Source organism: Wolffia australiana, chromosome 7 (assembly GCF_029677425.1).
Source record: "Wolffia australiana isolate 7733 chromosome 7, ASM2967742v1".
Lineage (NCBI taxonomy): Eukaryota > Viridiplantae > Streptophyta > Magnoliopsida > Alismatales > Araceae > Wolffia > Wolffia australiana.
The window spans coordinates 4,744,476-4,750,475 of record NC_135841.1 but is presented as its reverse complement, the minus strand read 5'-3'; positions in this window follow the sequence as shown (position 1 = coordinate 4,750,475).

Below are 6,000 nucleotides of genomic sequence, written 5' to 3'. Positions count from 1 at the left end.
AAATGGGTAGCATAGCTGAAAGTGGGTCTAAGTCTAGATCGGTGCTAAATCCAAATTGCAACATTGCCAATGGCAGGAGCTGTTTAGAGGCCGTACCGGGAATCAAGAACTAAAGGTAACCAACGGTTCGACTAAATCTAGAACTACACAAACTGTATACCGAAGCGTTTGTAGTGGTAGACGCTCTTCCAACTGCTTGTCTGGGAATCCATCACTACATTTAGCCACGGGTTCCGATAGCTCATGCATATCGAGAGAGGTAAACTAAAGTTTCCTAAGTAGAGGAAACTCTTCTGGACAGTCTTCTGGGAAATCGTAACATCTCGTAGCATCAAGCTCTACTATCTCCGAACTAGTGGGTAAAGTACCTTGAATGGTATGCCGAGGCAGAGTCTCTATCGGGAGGTCATCAATAGGCATGGCATGGAGCGTATCTATGCCTGACTCAATAACGAAAGTAAACTGTAGCCTCAATAGTGGTAGAGGCCCTTCCCGTGGGTCTATCAAGAATGTAACACTATGGGCAGTCTTGAGCTATCTAGCTCAAGCGGGGCACGGACACGAGCAAATGGTGGATACTTAGTATATGTCATGAATGAACGTGCATCTGGTGCATTAGGAGCACTTCCCCAAGTCCTCCTAGTGGTCATAGCATGACGCAGTCTACGAGGAGGATCTCCAGCATCATCGTAATACTCATCGTCGAACAGTCGCGGATAGGAATCATCATCTTGTGGACTATAGTAATCCTCATAAGTCCACAGGGACTCATCATACTGAGTGTCATACTTTGAAGCAATGAAAGAAGGAGGGTATGTGGTCAGGAGAATATAAGTTGCCCAAGGCGCATGCAGTGCCAGTGGATCATTTTGTTCCAAGGGTGTTTGTAGCGCGAAGGACGCATATGTCGCGGGTGCAATAGGTGGTGGTGAGGGCGTCGAGTGTGTAGCCAATGCACAAGGCGGGCAGCGCTGGTGGGTCATTCTACCTCTAAGGAACTAGTGGTACATACGCAGGTGTAACTTGTTGGGTTCTAGAGGCCTAGATCAGGATAACAAGTCAATTCGACACGCATTGGAAGACTTTTGCAAATCAAAGGACATCATTTAAACCATGAAACAAAGTACCTTTCCACGGATCGCATCCGTGATTTTTTAAATCTCAAAGTGTGACAAGTTGAGCTGCTCACATGTATCCACGCGATCCTCGGCACGTCCGATCTCCTCATTCTTGTTGATGAGCCTCGTTCTTCTTCCTCATTGTCGTTACGTCATCTCAATCACATCGGCGATGAAGAGGGGGTGCTAGGAGATGGGAGAAGAAGGGGAAACGTCCCTAAACAAATCTGGCCTGGGTGAATTTTGTTCAGGGCCTTCCCCTATTTAAACTAAGTGGGTATTTTTCATAAAACACCCAATACTTAAGTATATCTTCCGACGTCCAAAACACCACTTGCGTGTGACCCTCTAGGCCCATGTATTAGTCTAGTTTATGACTCCAGCGACCCAATAACCATTATTGGTCTCCCAAATCACTTAACTATATCATTATATAGATTAATTAATGTGGATTAATTCGACCCAATCGATAGGTCGAGTCTCCAACACGTGGGATGCCAAGCTTCACCTCAAGTTGTAGAAGATACAAAGGAGTGTGTATCGACTCACTTCATGGAACCTGTTTGTCATCAGTTACCGTTTATGTTAAGTACCTGATCCACTTGATGCTCCTTGGATGACTTAGGGTATTGTCAACTATCAAACCCTAATCGGTCATCCGAGTTAGTATTGATGCATCTGAAAATCATTGGGAACTTGACGTAGGACGACAACAGAATGGACAACTAAGGAATGGATGACGAAGGCGTGGACGACTGGGTTGATGGGACAGACTACAAGTAGATGGACGACTAGGGATGGATCGGATACTAGAGGGATAAAATAGCCACAAAAATCACACGGTTGAATTCGAACTTTAAAACTAATGAAAATCTGGTGGTGCAGCTCCGACCCTTATCTAGGGCGGGAGTACTGTCTTCCCCCACCGCGACGATGCCTAAGCACCGAAATCAATATCCAAATTTGCGTCGTGAAGAAACACTCGAGAAAGAGAGAGAAGAAGTGGAAATCCAAACCAAATCAAATTCTGATGGCGGTGGAAACTTCTCGAGAATACACTGGATGGAGAACACTTTCGACACCAAAGAGTTCAGGCATACCTCGGCACCATAGTGTGTGAAGAGGATGCGGGAAATTCCGATCGTGACGAGGCTGGGCGAATCCTGGCGGCCTGGGGGCGGCCTTGGTAGCCCTGGCAGGGGCGGCCTGGGCGGCCTGGTTGAGGCTGAAGGCCTGAAGAAGAGACAGAGGGAGAGAGAGAGAGAGAGAGAGAGAGAGAGAGAGAGAGAGAGAGAGAGAGAGAGAGAGAGAGAGAGAGAGAGAGAGAGAGAGAGAGAGAGAGAGAGAGAGAGAGAGAGAGAGAGAGAGAGAGAGAGAGAGAGAGAGAGAGAGAGAGAGAGAGAGAGAGAGAGAGAGAGAGAGAGAGAGAGAGAGAGAGAGAGAGAGAGAGAGAGAGAGAGAGAGAGAGAGAGAGAGAGAGAGAGAGAGAGAGAGAGAGAGAGAGAGAGAGAGAGAGAGAGAGAGAGAGAGAGAGAGAGAGAGAGAGAGAGAGAGAGAGAGAGAGAGAGAGAGAGAGAGAGAGAGAGAGAGAGAGAGAGAGAGAGAGAGAGAGAGAGAGAGAGAGAGAGAGAGAGAGAGAGAGAGAGAGAGAGAGAGAGAGAGAGAGAGAGAGAGAGAGAGAGAGAGAGAGAGAGAGAGAGAGAGAGAGAGAGAGAGAGAGAGAGAGAGAGAGAGAGAGAGAGAGAGAGAGAGAGAGAGAGAGAGAGAGAGAGAGAGAGAGAGAGAGAGAGAGAGAGAGAGAGAGAGAGAGAGAGAGAGAGAGAGAGAGAGAGAGAGAGAGAGAGAGAGAGAGAGAGAGAGAGAGAGAGAGAGAGAGAGAGAGAGAGAGAGAGAGAGAGAGAGAGAGAGAGAGAGAGAAAGAGAGAGAGAGAGAGAAAGAGAGAGAGAGAGAGAGAGTAAGAGAGAGAGGATGGAGAGAGAGGATGGAGAGAGAGGATGGAAAGAGAGGACAGAAGGCCGACGTCACGAGGCGGCGACGGTGCTAGGGCTGGCAAGATAGGGAGGCTTGGGCAGTCCTCCAAGAAGAGTTAAACAAAACTCAATTCTTGAAATATGACTGCCTAAGTGTTTCTTCAAAACAATGGCCTATATATACAGGCCTTGGAGGAAAGAGAAAATGACGAGAAATTAGAGACGAGAAATTAAAGATGTGCTTCATGTCATGCCAAAGGACACTTGTTGATCTGCCTCTAGCGACGTGTCATGATGCACGTAGGGACGTGCGCGGGTGGAGACGTGCGTGATGACGATTGCGGCGTGTTTGACGCGGAGGCGTCGACTTCGGTTGACTTCGCTGTTGAGTTCGTAGCAGGAGTGCTGACTTCGGTTGACCGTATCGACTCGTACGATGGTTATGTGTTGGCATCCTCGCCATCAGAACTGTTCTCTGATATTTCATTGCCTTGGCCAAAGACTTTATCACATTGTCTTCCTTAAGTTGTCACCTCTTATTCCGAGGGTGGACGATCCCATCTTTACCACTCAATCATATTTGTGAACTTCTTTATGAACCCAAACTAAGATCATTTAGAATCCCATGACTAGAGTTTTGTTGGCCATAGTCAAAGTACAACCATCCATCCACAAGACGTCGTCGGTATCTCAGATCTAAGGACCACTTAGCCAACTGCAACGTGAATCAACCTGATTGATAGTTTGGTATATTACCATTGAGGGATTCATGGCGGATCCATTCAATGAACTTTTTCCACTAAAGAACACCCACTCTCTATCCATAGTGTCTCCACGCTACTGTCTACGAGACTGGCCATACTCATGATATGAGTGAGGCTAGGTAGTGCCATTATATCAGGATACTTTGATGTCTTTCTCACGTATCCTTCGAATAGAAATGTTTAGAGCACATGCCTAAAGAGTAGTATTCCCTGTATTACAGTCTCATCATAATTTACTATGTCCGATCATGTATTCATGGACTTCATTACGAGCATCACACATGCACTATAATGAATATGTTTTATTAATAAACATGGAATAAGATGTGGAAAGTGTGATTGGCTTGCCGGCCACATATATTTCCATCATGGCCTCGCTCGCAGTCTAGGGTAACAAAATAAAACAAACAATGCAAAATGGACCACACATAAAACCGTGAAGGGTCTTCGTGATGTAACATGACGTGTTTGGCTCGTTGCATTGTACAACTTGTCTAGCTACTATGAGCGAAATACCAAGTTATAAAATGCAAGCAGTTAAAAAGGGGAAATTGAACAAGAAGCTGCAGCGACCAGCTGATGCAGGACGTGAGTCAGGAGTCGATAGTGAGGTGTCGAGCCTTGCCCAAGCACCCAACAATCCGAGGATCAGCTCAAAGACTAATGGAGTGGGGAACGTGTCATCGTCCAAAGGCATATGTGCCATCTTTGATAGAAAATTAATCCAACACCGTCATACGGTATCCTATCCTGAAATGGTGGCTAGTCCTATATCGAGGTAATTGATGTCTCACGATAGAGGACCAGTCGAAGAGCAGCACTAGAACAGGTAATGATACTGCAAAATAGAAGGGGAGGGGAAGAGGGACAGAACCTGCGTGGAAGAGTCTTGGGCCCCAAACCCGGCAAAAGTACGGTTGGGGGTACAATAGTTCAATCGTCTGGGAAAACCATCAAGTTGTGAAGAGATTAGGGTGAGCGATCAAGGTAGGCAGCAGAACAGACCTGGACGCGAGCATGGGCTTGATTCATAGGCAGTGAGAGCCAGTTGTTTGGACGGGTTGGCAGACCTTGACCCGGTCGTTGATCAGTCGGCTTCCTGCGATGAAAGCCATTGAGGCCAAAACTGGGAGGCAGGACGGTCGGGGCACACTACAGTTCAATTGCCTGTAGAAGGTGTCAAGGGGTGGATCACTCTAGAGATTGACCAGCATGGGGAGTAAAACGAGGCCGAGTGCGGGCATGGGCTTGGTCAAGGGACGATAGCAGCCTGTCGTCTGGGTGAACTGCGAAACCTTGATCCGGAGCTGTGCGTCGGTTGACTTCCCGAATATTCAAACCACCACCGGTAAGTAGGTGCAGTTTAGAGTGCAATACTGATGCGTTCACACTAGGCTGAGACAGAGGCCGTGGTCGCCATTGATAAATCCAAAATGATAGTAATATATATGTGCAATTCTAGCTAATTTTTCTACTTCTTTATCTTTATCTGGATATATTATCAACATTTATATTAAGTTATGAAACATCATGAAATAAAATCACGTTTTATAATTTGGAGTTAATTATTGTCATTTGTGGGACTAACCCCACTTCACTCAATGAGTTAAGTTGAATGAATCTCACTCTCTTTTTAATTTATGTGGAATATGCAAGAGTTAGATGAAACTTTCATGAATAATTAAATGAAGAGGAAGCTATTTGGACCAGAAGAGCAGGCTCAGCCACAACCATGGGCCAAGAAAGGAGGCCGAAAGCAAGACAATTGGCTCTAGTCTAAAGGCCCACTAAGGAAGCTCCACTAAGCCCACTATGGGAGGCATCTTGGGCCAAAGAAAGGAGGGCGAGGCGAAGGTCCAGTCATGATTATTTCTTACCATATCGGGGGCTTGGATGCTGATAGGACGACATCCTCGGACGTGGATGCAAGCTAGAGAAGAAGATACAGCCATTCAATCCATAAAACATCTAAGGGTGGAGACTTAAAGATAGCACCTTTAATGCTAATTAAGGAAAGAAGTCTTGAACGTCCATGGGGTATATCAAAGATTTCATTCCTGATTGGAGGACCATAATGGATGTGGATCATGACCCAGAAAAGAAGATCTTGCCATCCATTGTATTAAAAATCCAGTGGCTTTCATTTG